The sequence below is a fragment of the Anas platyrhynchos genome, chromosome 2, assembly GCF_047663525.1.
Source record: "Anas platyrhynchos isolate ZD024472 breed Pekin duck chromosome 2, IASCAAS_PekinDuck_T2T, whole genome shotgun sequence".
NCBI lineage: Eukaryota > Metazoa > Chordata > Aves > Anseriformes > Anatidae > Anas > Anas platyrhynchos.
Window position 1 is genome coordinate 100,923,150 of NC_092588.1, and position 14,764 is coordinate 100,937,913.

General features: G+C 39.5%; 1 long non-coding RNA gene across 6 annotated transcripts in view; it reads left to right on the plus strand.

Annotated features, from left to right (window-relative positions):
- The window catches only part of LOC106015519 (uncharacterized), a 302,586-nt gene that overhangs the window by 161,342 nt on the left and 126,480 nt on the right, over nucleotides 1-14,764 (plus strand). The window lies entirely within an intron of this gene.

Here is a 14,764-nt window from a genome sequence, read left to right on the forward strand (position 1 = left end):
TTGCTCTACTCCTGCAGAATTGAATTTGTTTTGCTTGCTTCCAAACTATGCTTCTGTGGAGTCTCAAGTCAGCTTTATTTCAGCTGGTGTCGAGCAACGTGCAGGAGAGATGCGGCTCTATTGCACTGGTTTGTTTTTCTTTTCCTTTCTTTTTTTTTCCTTTTTTTTTTTTTTTCAGTTTTACTATTTTGACAGGAAATCTCGCTCCCTTTTCTCTTGCATAAGGATAAAGTAACTGTGAAAACAAATACAGTTACTTGTTTACGTGTGTAAAACTGAAAGGACAGTTTTGCTGATAAAGTTGTTTCTATCTGATCTGAAGACTAGAGCTGTATTAAGTATTTATTTATTTGTATTTGTATGCTGGCCAAACCAAAACATCAACAACAATAAAAACATTTCTTTTGGTCCACCCAGAATGAAAATTTGTCAGTTTTGCTGCCAAACAGCAACAAACACACAAATTTGAAAGAAATGTCATTTCAGGCCAGAAGACATTTAGTTTAGGCTTTTTAACATTCATTGAAACTGAATATAGGTAAATTTCATAAGAAGCCCTGATTGCAAAATGGAAAGTGGGAAGTTTGCTTTGAAAACATCAGTATGATCCTTTTTGACATAACATTTGTTTTGACCCAAGAGTTTCATTCTGCTCTAATAAAGACTGTTCCAGGTAAGGAAATAAGAGTAGCCTTTTTGACATCGATGATGCTTCTTTACAGAGAATGGAAGGGTTAAAAAGTGGTTAACTAGCAATCATCTTAGATATAGCTGGAGAATGTAATTTTTATTTTTGGCTTTGTACAAAGCATCTAGGCATTAAACCAAATTAAAATACATAGGCTATAGTGTCAAGGGAAAAATTTATCCAAACAAAATTTAAATAAATTCATGCATCTTACTAGGTTAAAAAATCAAATAAACAAATAATTTTGCACATATGTAATTGTCTCAACATTTTGTCATTTCTCTTCCACTTTTAAAACAATAAAATCCAAATGTGGATAAAATCATCTTACTCTTCCCACTCAAAGTGAACAACTTTTTCCAAGTTCTTATGCTGAAAAAATGTGTTTCTTAGGAATTAATGAATAAAACTATATAGAATAAGTGTTTTAGTGCTCTAGTTAAGGAAAAATAAACAAATGTATTAGCTAATCTGAGTTCAAATAAACAGATGCATAAGCAGGGCTATTTCAAAGCAATGCAGAGCTGAACAGAGACCATTAACACTCAAAACACTTCATAAGGTTCAACCATAGTTAACCTCTTCAAAACAAAATGTGCCTAGATCTTGTATGGCTGCAGTGAAGGAGTGAGGAGTAACACCCCTACACAGTGGCAAGCTGTAACTGCAAACTCTCCAAGCACGTACACTAGCACAGAAGGCGTCTCACATGACCTTAATTTCAAAGATGAAGAGAACAAAAAATATGGTCTCGTTTATTGCTCACTGCAGCTGGCAATGCTGACCAGAAATGGCAGTGTCCAGTGCTCTTCTGAGTTTTACCAAATAATCTAAATTTCCAGGAGCTTTAGCTCCCACATTCCAGAAAAGGCCCTTTTGAGATGTTCCCCAAATTTTGTGACCCTTGATTATTTGTGTTTGTGGATAAGTGATTTTAAAAAAAATAAGTTATGGTTTGTAGAAAAATCTTGGCTATCTACACAGCTTGGTAACAGGGGTAGAAAGCACAGAATCTGTGCTGTGGTGCATCGTGGATTTTAGAATAGATCTTTCCACATTGTCCCAGATCAGTGGACTGTTTCTACAAAAAACTGCTACATTTTCAGGTCACAAAATCTGAGGTTCATATTTGGTAAATTTACTTTGAATTTACTATGTGTGTTGAAAGCAGTTAAATACAGAACCATTTGAAGTAGCAAAGGACTAAAAGTGTTACAAATAGGTCTCAAAACACACAAGAAATATAAAAAGGATTCATTGGGTGCGATGGTGCTGATATCCAGATAAGAACCAAAATATATGCCAAAGTCTTCATTCAAGCACTGTTTTGAAAATGTTCTAAGTTCAAAACAGCATGGATTACCGTGCATAAATTTTTGATTGAATCATCTTTCTTCTTAGCTCTGTAAAACACTTCTAAAATTTTTCTTTACTGAAGGAAGGTGGGAGACATTTAACGGTTTCTGAAAAGCAAACAAACAAGAATTTGTTCCTCAGGAGTCCACCTCAGGTTTTACACAGACTTTGGGACAAGCCAGGATAAGATGTTGGTGTTTTAGCTAGCACTATGTGATTACATATAGGAGCACAGACATGATCAGTAAGGGTTCTAGTTGCAGAGGTCACTATTAAAACCTTTACAATTGCCATTTGCACATAATTAACATTACCACACAATTTACAGTATTCTCCACACTATGAATGGTGCTATAAGGATAATTAGCTAAAAGTTAGAATTGTAAAGATTTTAATTTGTGTATTCCTTAGTATGGAGTCTCAATGCTGTGATTTAAGGAATTCCCAGAAACTACAGAAACAATAGGGGGCTTTGCATGGGAAAGGAAGAAGAAGAAGATTTCTTTTAAAAGCTCCTTAAAGCTTTGTTAAACCTACAGAAATCCTCTGTAGTCTAAACTATCATATCCTAAATAATCTGTAGTAAAACTGCAAATCTATGTATTACAATTACTTATTTTTTACTGTATAGACACGTCTGTTTCTTTGTTTAGAAGGATTCCACTTGGAAAATTCAATTTCAGCATGTAATCATAATAGCTGTAAGAACTGCTGACATTTCTGGGGTCAGAGCTTTTGAACAGGCCTTCACATTTGCCAGTTTTTAAAAATATATCTTAGTGTCAGAGAAGCCCAGCTGTGCTGAAATGATAAACGTCACTAGGGAAACCTCATACTGTGGGTGAATGCTTCAAAGCACAGGAACAAAACATGATTTTTCAGGCAGGAGGAGAGCAGCACTCCTGGTACTGTAGAGACTTCCTGAATTGTTTTTGGTGGGTACTCACCTGTTTCCAAAATGAGGGCACAGGATATGGCCACACCGGACAATGAAGCCAGGAGCTACCTAAGCCGAGATGTGGTATCTTTGCATCACCCCGCAGCCTACAGTGTAGACAAGTCCTGAGTGTGTTTGAGCTTTATAAACATAACCACTAGCTAAACAGTCCCATTGTTCAATAGAGATTTCCACTGTGCTTGGAAACTGAATTATAAATGCCTTTTCATAAAAACATCCTAAGGGTAATGGATGCCTAAAATACATCGGCTCCATTATCAAGGAGTAGATTATCCCAGCTGAATACACAGTATCAGAGTTTCCTGATTTGTATATAATCTACATTCTTAATGTTTTCCTGGAGTGCTGTGAGTTTGGGTTAGTAGGACTTATTGTACTCTCAGTGTTGAAAGATGAATAGGCCTATCAGTCGAACAGCATAATAAATTTGTTAGGCTGTGTATGTCGTGCTCCACCTCTCCCTCGTTCTTCATCGTGTATAATGTAGCCTAATACAATATGACAGCTGTTACCAGAAAAATGGTGCAGCAGCCATAAAAAAGTGATTTATTCCCTATTACTGAAGCAGCTGAAATTAAGAGGCTGGTATTTGGGAGAGCAGCAAATAAGCGAAATGTGAAATACAGCATATATATGTATGTATATATTCATGAAATATAGGAAGCTGTGAAATGCTTAGACTGACAGTGAAATTCTCCCTGGGTATCCGCTACAAGGTCAGACTAATAAAGGAGGTAATTGGTGGTGATGGTTGTGGATGTTCAGAATTGCCTACATGTCACAGCTGCTTACACTGGAGTATCAGAAGCGTGTTAAATGCATCTCCTGACATGAACCCAAAGATCCTTACTACCAAACAACATACAAGAGCCTAATTTAAGGTGGCAGCTGGCAGAAAGAACAACATATCAAGCAGGAAAGTTATTGTTAGCAGCCACAATGTAGAGAGGAAACTGTGGGATGGAAGAAATAAAGTGGGCCTAATTCCTGGCTTCATTTTTCTGTTGGTGTAAATCTACCTATTTAAGTCTACAGTCATGGATTAGGGACTTCTCCCTGAATGTTGAAAATATGAACATCAGGGAAAATTCTGTATTTGGCTTACAACGTGCCTAGTGTAAGTAAATGTGATCATGTAACATCTTGTCAGTTCCGCCACTGAACAATGTAACACATTAGTCTGAGACATAGTGAATTATAACCATGTCAGATCACTCTTTGGTTTCTGTTCACCATAATGTGTACATATACTATAAACACACATATTTCTATGTACGTATATACTCAGGCTGCTGCTAAGTGTGATGTTTTTGATTCAGTGGGTGGCACTCTTTTTCTGAATCAGTACTAAATGAGTTCTTCCCCCATGGTACTTGATGAATAGCGGAATATGGTCAGGTTAGAGAGGTTAATAGCTCTACTTTTGTGGAAAGTGCCAGGGGATCTCTCTTAACGAGCAGTGAGAACCTCACATTAAATACCATCTGAAAGAGAGCCCATGCCCTGCTCAGAGTCACAGGCTGGGGTTTTTGCAGTAATGTAGAAACAGGGGGAACCATTCTATGTATTTAACTGAGTTGCCCTGCCCCCATATATATTTACTGGATGTAGTGAAACTTTGCTTATGCAAAGTAATAAAACAATGACCAATGATAGTGTGGCTAGAAAGACCCTAGGGCAGATTTTTGGCATTTTTTCTTGAAGAAATATCAGAGAAGATTTTACCTGGTAGCATGTTCATGCTTTCAGATAATCCAGGATGAGATCTTTCAGCCTTTTACTGTCTTACTTTGGGTGTAATAAGCACTGAATAAGTTAGAGCGAGAGACCTATGGGGGAAAAAAAAAAAAAAAGCCACATTTTGTACTGTTACTTGAACCCCTGTCTTGGACAACAGTTCCATCGGGAACAGGCTATGAAGTCTTGGCTCCTATGCATTATATGTCCTGAGTGGCTTTTTAGCCACTGAATAACAGGGATAGAGTAGAGGCTATTTTAATAGGAATTTTTATGTTTGCATCCTGTCCATGGCAAAGACAGCTAGGAGGTATTTTGTGAAGCCATGTTGAGTTTTTGCCCCTGGCAACTCAGTGTGGCCAGAAGCTCAGGGGCTTCTGGCCCTGTATGGGCTCCTGTGAGATGACAGCCAGTAAAATTTAGCCATCCAAGAAGTCTGGGTGACTACAGAATTAGGTACAGCTTTTGCAAATGCCAGCGATGCCTCAAGATAGCCCTAGAGAGGCATTTGTAACCACAGAGAATTTCTGTTCCTAACTGTAGAGATCTAGTAGGTTACTGCTACCACACTGGATTTTTCATTCACAATTCAAATCACATCCAGGTTCACTGCTAACCAATTCCCAAGGGCATTCATGACACATTAGCCTCTTGCATGCTGCTGACCAGTTTCTTCAGGGTTCAGCTTCATACATGGCTCCTCCCCCCTCCCCAGTATTTCTCTCCAAGGCACAAGGGAGACCCTTTTACAAGTGCAGAGGAACCCAAACCTAGCTAGCCCACCGGTGGTGGCTTCTGCCTCCACAAACCACTTGGAGACTGATGTACCAATCCCCAATCCATGCTCAAGTCTTAGAAGAGCATATATGAATTTTTGCATCACTGCTGCGTGCCTGGGGAAAAAAGCATTGCCTCATGCTGGGACAGACAGGCTCAGTGCAGCCTCATGCCAAGGAGCCTGTGCTGCTTCTGTGCTCATGGCTGCCTTTGGCTCTGCCCCAAGCACAGGCCCCAGGGAGCCTGGAGCTGCTAAATGTGGCAAAATGGTTTAAGAATGCTCTTGGCCAACTAAGGCAAGAAGGCCAAAGTAATGAGAAACATTTACCTTGCTTTGTGGGAATTCATAGTGCAAAGACTTAGAAAGGACAGTGGGATTCATCCCACTGCCTTTGGATGATTGAGATGCCTCATAATTGTGTCCCTTTTTACTGCAAATATCTTCACAAGCTACATGATTAAATTCTACTGTGTAATTAGGGTACTTTACTGTCAAACATAAACTTTTTCAACGGTTTCCCTGCAATCTCGCTATTACAAAATACAAAATAGAGCATGTAGATTTTTTAGGAAAAAAATATTTGTAAGTCCTTCTTTTAGTCAATACTGAATTAATATTATGTTTGTCCTAAGCATTGTTCTCTCCTTTGTTGTCTCCTAAAAAGCGTGGTTGTTTCAGATGTCCGAGCTAGATGTTCAGACTACTTCCAAGCATACAGTAGTTTGTCAGATAATAAGATCTCATATTTGCATGGTATGTTACATGAGTAGACTCCAGAAATTGAGTGCAAACCATGTTACGAATCATTTCAGCTGTCATTGCTTAGTGGTATTTAAGGTGAAATGAGGCAACTTCTAAATAGCGCAAAGAAAGATTGCATAATAATTTAGGTCAAAAAGTGAATAACATGTCACGTAACCAAAATGAAAAATGTAGAACAGCAAATACTGTGCATCACTGTCATCATTCAAGAACCTTGACTAACCGCTTGTTGCAGTCCAAGTAAAGAAAAATGTTAGCACTGCTGCCAGAAAGGGTTTCTGCAAAGAGGAAGTTTAATGTCAAAGGATGTTTTGTATTTTGATGGGCACTGTCTAAAACATGTTTAGAGATGCAAAGTACAATGACTGTAAGCATATTGGAAAGCTAAAGAACATAATCTGTCTCAAAGTGTTACAGGTTTAATAACTTCAATAGAAAGAAGTGATTTCGCCAATTACTGGAAGCTTTTTAGCCCCACTATAGTAGGACATTTGATATCAGAAACTGAAGCGGTGCAGGCAGTTTGAAGCAGGCTATACTTCTTTATGTCTCCTTTCTGGAATGGTTTTGCAGCATGCATGGGTTAAACAAAAGGGTTGTGTGCATGGATTTGGTTGTGTGAAATCTCCATCATTTTTTATCCTAAATCATACAAAGGCGTTACAAAACCCAGCAAATTCTGTCAAATACTCCTAATCATAAGGAATTATGTCGAACTTGTTATTCTCCATAATGTTTTTACTGAGCCATCCTTTTGTTTTTATTAAGTGGATGTTACATATCAGCTTGGCCATGTGTGCTGTTGAAACAGTGTATGCATCTAGCTATTATCTTTTGGTGGCCACCTGTGCTTTGTTTTGTGTCTTTGCAGCTTTACACAGAAATCCTTTACATTTTAACAACTCTCTTAGTGGATTCAAGGATTACTTTGAGGAATGCACCACTGCCACCTTGTTTACAAAGACTACTCATAGAGCTATGTGTAATTTTCCTAGGGACCGAGCAAACTGCAGCCTTATCTACCTTGTTACACACATTCCACATGATGTTTTCCAGCTCAGGCTCTAGCCTCTCATCAGTGTAACATAGAATCATTAAGGTTGGAAAAGACCTTCAAGGTCATCTGGTCCAACCATCACCCTGATACCAGTGTCACTCACTAAACCACGTCCCTGCGCACCAGCTCCAACCTTTTCCTTGAACACCCCCAAGGACAGTGACACCACCACTTCCCTGGGCAACCCATTCCAATGCCTGACCACTCTTTCTGAGAAGAAATGTCTCCTACTTCTTTTAATTGTTGCAGGGCAGTGTTTACACTGAGTCAAGGACTTTTCAGCTTCTCACACTGCCCTGCCAGCGAGGAGGCTGGGGGTGCAGCAGGATCTGGGAGGGGACAGAAGTAGGACAGGTGACCCAAACTGGCCAAAGGGGTATTCCGTACCATATGGCGTCATGCTGGACAATTAATGTGGGGTGGCTGGCTGGGGGATGGGAGGGATACCAGCTGCTCAGGGATAGGCTGGTCATCTGCTTCTTTCTTCATTTTCTACATGACAACCACAGGCTCACCAATTCTGCTCTGGCAGTCCTTCACTGTTCCTTCTAAATGGGTTCTGCTGTGCCATGCTCACACGTCACTTTGACAGCACTGCACTTGATGTTTTCCCAAGCAGCATCATAATCCAGAACATGGCACCACATTCACCAACCGGCCACAGGAAGGGAAAGAGCAGTGGTTCACTAGCATAACAGATAACATAATCACTCCTGGGCCAGAACAGCCTCGCAGCAAACCAAAATCAGGGAATTTCATCAACAGACAGATCTGACTCATAGTTCCTCTGTTCTTTGCTGGCTGAAACTACCCAGGCTTGGGTCTGGACTCCAGGGAGTGTGCCATGCCTGCGCTTACGTACCTTTTTGCTCAGGTTGTAGCTGTTTTCATGTCCTTTTTAGAGAAAGATATTTCTGCCTTTGGTTATTCTGGGGTTTGCTATATCCTGATTTCAGTTATAATTGCCTACATCAGAAATACTCCTCATGCTTAACTCCATCCCCTCTCCAGATCTCCTCTGGTTTCCCTTAGATCAGGTCTGACTCACTTCGCCTATACCTAGTCTTTAAAATCAAATCTGTTCTTTTTCTCTCTAAAACTGTCATTAAGCTCTACTGTACATTAAAGTGTAGTATTACTTAAAAAAAGGAGTGTAAAAATGTCATTTCAGGGTTCTATATTTGTCTGACAGTTGTTTTTTTTTTTTTCCCGTTGCAGAATTGCTCATTTTATAAGTTAAAAAGCTGTCTTTCTGAACACCTAGCCCTGAGTGCACAGAGTGTTATGATTTGAGCTGGTGAAACACAGCATCAGATCCTGCAACCACTGTCCATGCTATGCTGGAAAGCCTCTGTGCCACCCAGTCTTCTTCAAGCCATGCCCTTGGTGACACTGCCAGGCCCTTTGCATTCTGTGAGCTTGTCACAGGTCTGCACAGTCACCTTATTGAGGAAAATATACACCACAGAATAAAATGCGGCTCCAGTTTGGTCTTAGAATGGCAGGAGAAAGAAGTGTTGGTAACAGCAAAACCTTACTTCTCTTACCAGATGCAAACTGAGACATGTTGGAGGTCATTCTCTGGGGGCCAGGCTTGAGGCACGGCACTTTTATAGCACAGAGATCTGGTCACCATTCTGCTAAGTGCACCAGGCAAGCCTTAATTTGATCTCAAAGGAGTGTCTAAGAAATGTAAAGCAGTACTTCTCAGTTTTGCAGAAATGGTGTTTGTTTGGCTGCTGTGGCAGGAAATGTGTTGATCAAGGTTCATAGACAGCAGCTGGCTGAGGAAGGGGTTAACTGAAAATGGTGGATATAGCACATTATGGCACCAAGCAAACTTCCACATCTCCTTGCAGTCAAAGGTCTGTCTTTCATTTTCTTTTATAAAATGTATCAAACAATTTGGCATAAAAAGTACAACTTTTGTCATATTGAGAATAACAACGTGTTATAAGACAAAGGAACAAAGGCTGGAAGTTGAGGGAAATTAAAAAAAAAAAAAAAAGGAAGAAACAAAGAAAAAAATGAAGATGTGAAACAGTTGTGTTTAGTTTGGGGAGGAAAAAAAAAAAAAAAAGAAAAACTTCTTGTTTCCCATTCCTCCTTGTCTTTTTATTTTTTTTTAATATACTTGAAAATGCAACATTTGGAAAAATCTACATGTGTCTATATTTAGGCCCAGTGTTACTTTACTTTGCATTTCTTTATCATGCTCTAGTCATCCATATATCATTTTGTAGAAAGTGTATGTGTATGTGGCAGGCTGATACATGTCTTATTTTATAAATATTTATTACCCACTATCTTTGAAGTTACATCCACTTCTCATTTTTGGTCTATTTTCTCTCCTTTTCCTACTAAGAAAAATCTTGTCAAACAATTGTGCTTATGTGGAAATAACATGAATACTATTTTAAATTTGTTTTTAGCCTCATCTTTGTTTTAGTTTGCCTTCCTGCCCCTCAGCTTTCCCTTTCTTTTTAGATAGCATAGGCCAGGAATAATTATGTAAACAGCAAAAATCTCTCTTGCTGTTGCATGAATTTAGCAGGGAAAACCTGGCCATTCATAGCCCATCAGGCTGTCTCCCTGGGGATGCATGGAGCTTGAGCAACTAAAAAAGACTTGAACTTGAGCTTGAAGGCAATAGTGATTGGCCTTTGAAGAACACTTGGAGATAATCATCACAGGCTGTAGCTGCTCAGCCATGAGAATTATACTGTTTTGTGTTTTAACAGGAAGGGATCTTTAAAAAAATGTATTAAAAAGAATTCAAAATAACTGTCTGCATCAGGAGGATATCCAAGCTGTCCAATCTGCTGCAGCATTGCTGTATTTTTGTATTATGGTGTTGAGTGACCTCTGTACACCTGGGATCAGTGTCTGCTCATGTCCCAGTCCTCCATATCATTCTACCAGAAGGAGCATGGATTTATACTGAGACAAAAGTGACAGAACTAATGGGGAGTCAACAACAAGCTGATCAGCAACACAGTGACATAAAAATAATGTCGTATTCTTCCTCCCTCAGTCTGTCCCTGTAAGGGACATGTATGAGGAGAGTCTGAGTAAGCTGGACTTTCTCAGCGTGGAGGAGAGAAATCAAAAGGGAGGCCTGGCTGGTATCTTCAGCTATATAATGGGAGGTTTTGTTTCACCCTCAAGTCTGTCATTCCCTTTCAATACCCCAAAACATGTCTACATTTTCTAGGTATACCAACAAGCAACAAACCCTGTCTTGCCTAGTAATCCCTAGTGTTCGCTTTGCTTTTCTTACTGATTATAAAAACAGTGTTATAACACTCAAATCTCCTACCTGAGGGACAGCTCATTTCTGTACATGCAAGTCAGGATTGTTTTCTCCTACATGTCATGTGTTACCTGTCTTGTTTTATCTTTATCGATGCTGAATTCCAGCTGCTGTTTTGTTATTTTGTGAAGTTCTTCAGCAATTTTTTGCAATCAGCCACGTCTATTTTAATTAACCTCATATGTCAGAAAACTCTGTCATCTGACTTTTCATCCTGTTTTTCAGAGTTTTAACTTCATAGCCCATACCTGAATGCAGAGCTGGACACTGATGACACCTCTCCATTTCTTTCATCTCTTCTCACAATAACTATTAATTGTATATGTTGCTTTCTTTATCCCGTGATGGGTTAATTTCTCTAGGAAATTTTAGTGAGGGTCTTTGTAAGTACTACTTGGAAAATTCAAGCTGACTATATCAATGTTATTCCTTGTTGACCACTTCAAGGAAATGTAACAGGTTTTCCATCAACAAAGCACACATTGACAGGTCCAGCATTTATCTTATTTTAACTTTTAACTCATTCTTAGCTATTATGGATTTTGTAGAGTACTCAAATTATTTTCTAATTTTCTGTATTGTGTTTGTATAATTAATTTGCTGGCGTTTCTATTGTTTTTTATTTTTCTCACTTAAATATGACTTTATCCTGCTGATCCACCACACTAGCTCTTCAGGTCTTTCTTTCAATACTGTGTCTCTAATACAGTATCCTGAAATAGTCTGCAAGCTGCTTTGAAATCCCTTTTAGCTCCTTGAAGTTTTCATAGAGTTTTACAGCTTCTCTTCCTGAAATCAGACTCTGCTGCAGTGGAGGTAGGTAGATAGGAAGATGGACAAGTATGTTGATTCTGTAACAGACATAGGTGTGGTATAGCTACAGTTTCAAAGTAATATTTTAGTAATAGATTCTTGAGCCAGGTTCTACATAGTAGTTTGCTGTTTCTCAAGTGGAGAAGCTGCTTGCTGAAGAGTTCCTTCGTGATAGCAAAAAATTTCATCTCTTCATCATGATCAGATGTGACAGTGACTGCACGGGAGTAACTGAAACCATCCCCATTAATATATTTCCCCTCCCTGCAGTCCCTCTGCTCTTCCCCAGGTGCTGCAGACCTTCTTGGTACCATGCTGAGTGGTTGGCAGGGCAGGTCTGGTGCTGGGGTTTTTTTTGGGGGCCTGGAGTTTCTTTTCATAGGGAATGTCTCTGAGTTGTTATAATTAACTTATCTGATTCCTCTCCTTCCTGCCCAGACGTGTGGGGGTGGTATAAAACTCCCGTGCTTGAGAATATTTTCTTAGGATATGGAAATGTGAATGGAGAAGTGAGGCTTGGAGTCTAAGCCTAGAGCCAATTTCTCCACAACAGCTGTGTGCAAATGACCAGGCTGTCCACTGAAAGCGTGAGAAAGGAGTAGGATTTGCACAAAAAGGTATGCATTTGAAAGCGTGACAAATTTGAACCTGATTCATACCAAGGTAATTTGCCAGTGCTGGGACAGGCCTGAATTGCTTCTGAAGGTTGGGTCATGTGTTAGAAATTAAAAAATAAAAAATAAAAAGAAATCATAGTTTGATTTGTCACTTATTTACCAGTCTGTCTGCCTGGACTTCAGATAGGTTAGTGGCATTCCGTGCATTCTCAGAGTGGTAAAAGGAATGAGTGTATGATGCCTGAATGTGGTGCCACATTTTCTTCCTGCATTGCCCTACTTCTGAGGCTGGCATGACCCCAGGAAGGGTGCTATCAGTGAAGTGGGAGACACACAGCTTATCTGAGAAGAGCTAAGTAGATTTAAACCTTAAAATGGGTTTCTTACATAGAAAGATCTAGTGCAACTACATTCTGTACGTAGAAAATTTTCTACCTCTAGCCCAATTTAGGTTATCTTTTTTTCAAAGTTATGCAACTCTGATTGCTCTCATACACGGCTCATTACAGTGTCCATGTCATCTCCATCTTACTCTTTGCACTATAAAAGTGATTTTACTCAGTGATTTTACTGAAACAATAGGACTTCATTTTACTTTCAGCTAAGCTGTCCAGGTCTGCAATACCCTGCTGACTTCATTAAGATCAAGACCAGGACTATAAACTGCATCCTAATGCAGCTATAAGAGGTATTCTTGTGTACACAAAACTTGTGGAGGAGCAGCCTGCTCAAAAGCCCCTCAAGGGACCTCTGCCCTGCCAACTTTCCTCTGAATGTTTTTCTTGTTTGAATAGAGCTGCTGTGTTGTTTTTGTCTGCTGTTATATGAAATTGTGGAGACCATAACTGTGGTGATATACATTTCTATCTTCTCAAAGTCAGAGAAACTTTCTCGTGCAGTAGAGACTGGATGATTCAGATGTGTAAAATAATTGTTATACTGCTTCCTGATGTGGTGTTGTAATGTGTACAATGAATTTGCCACTGCATCTGTAAACTGCAGTATTGCTATTCAAAGCCAAAATAACCCCATTCCCTCTCACAGCCCTCCTAAGGAAACGATGCATAGGTAGTGTCAACTCATGTGCAACTTCCTTCTAACCCTTCCACTTTAAGTGTTAGGGGAAAGGGAAGGGAAAGGGAAACCTTGCCATTCAGTTAAGTCTGTCCCACAGAGAGGATTTGGGATGCTCTAGCAGCTGAAGATTTTCTGCACTGTTTTTCCAGTCAGTGTAATTCCAACAAAGCTGATGAGTAGACAGTAGAAAGGTGATCAAATGGTGACAGTGTTTGAGATGACTAGATAACTCTTTTGAAACCAAGAAAGGCCCAGAGGTCATAGCAGCTGGGTGTCAGGTATCTGAAAGCCAGTGGATTTGATCACCATAGTGATAACAGTGCCATATTTCTATCAGCAACGTAAGACAGGATACTGAACCAGAGCCCTGGCAGTACTTTAAATCAGTCTGTGGTTGTATTTCAGGAAGACTACCAAAACACAGGCTTTGTTAGCCCTGTGACAAGCATGGAAAAACAATCATAAAATGCACTGAGACTCAGTGCACAGCAACTCAACAACCCAAGTAGCAACATGAAAATCTACCTCTAAGGTAGGAAATGCACACTGAGTAGACACTATCTGTGTATCTGTTTCATAAAATCATTTGGTGTTATCTGCCTTTGTCAGTATATTATTATCATGGTCTAATTTGTTTAGGGCAGGTTTTTTTGGCTTTAACAGATTGTTCAGCTCATGCAAAAGGCAGCTCTTAGCTCTCCACTGTTCTTTGAGCCGGGGCTTTTCAACAAGCCCATACAATAGCAACAGTTCTCAATAGCATTCTTAAACTAAAAAGAAAATCAAACAGCTGTGTAATGGAAAAAATCTGGATTACACCATCCAGTGTTGCACTTCATGTCATGCCAGAGAAAGGATAACTTCCCATTTTACACCTGAAGTGTAAGCTTCATTTTTAGCAGGTTAATAAGCTAGTGGTTTGAATCAAATAGGCCTCATGATTTTATTTTATTGCTAGTGCAACTTCCAAAGCCAGTTGGGTTTGTCCTTGATGGCAATAATAATAATAGTGATCATAACAAAGGAATGAAAGCAAATATTCAGTCATGTCTTAATTTTCTCTGAAACAAAAGCTTTCTGTAGTCATGATTGCACTGATTTATTGAAAACTTGTTCTCAGTTAGAGGAAAGCAACTCACTTCTTCAGACTTTGCAGAATGGCTTTCAATGTCTGATTATTAACAGGCATGCTAATAGCTGTGGTGGCCCATGCTTAAGCACCATGCAAGTAATCCATTTAAAGATCAACCTCAAGATTCTTGTTTCCTGATTCTCAGCCCACTGGAATATAGCAGGAGTCCATTTATCACCCTAAGAATGCAAAGACTGGTGAAAACCCCTCATAAGTATGCTTTAATTTCAAATATGAGAGTACTCAGATGATTTCTCACTGTGGCTGCCTGTGAACTGATTATAAATGAGTACATGTGAACTGACAATTTTGCAATTTTGTCTGGGTAATGCAAATTCTCTTTTTGTCAGGGTAAGCATCTGATTCTGGGTTATTCAAGGGAATTGTGGTTATGGTAGCTGAACACCTAACAGCCTGCGGGCAGAGGGGAGCTGACACGGGCTGTGGCATTGATACTGTCTCTGTTTCCTAAGAAG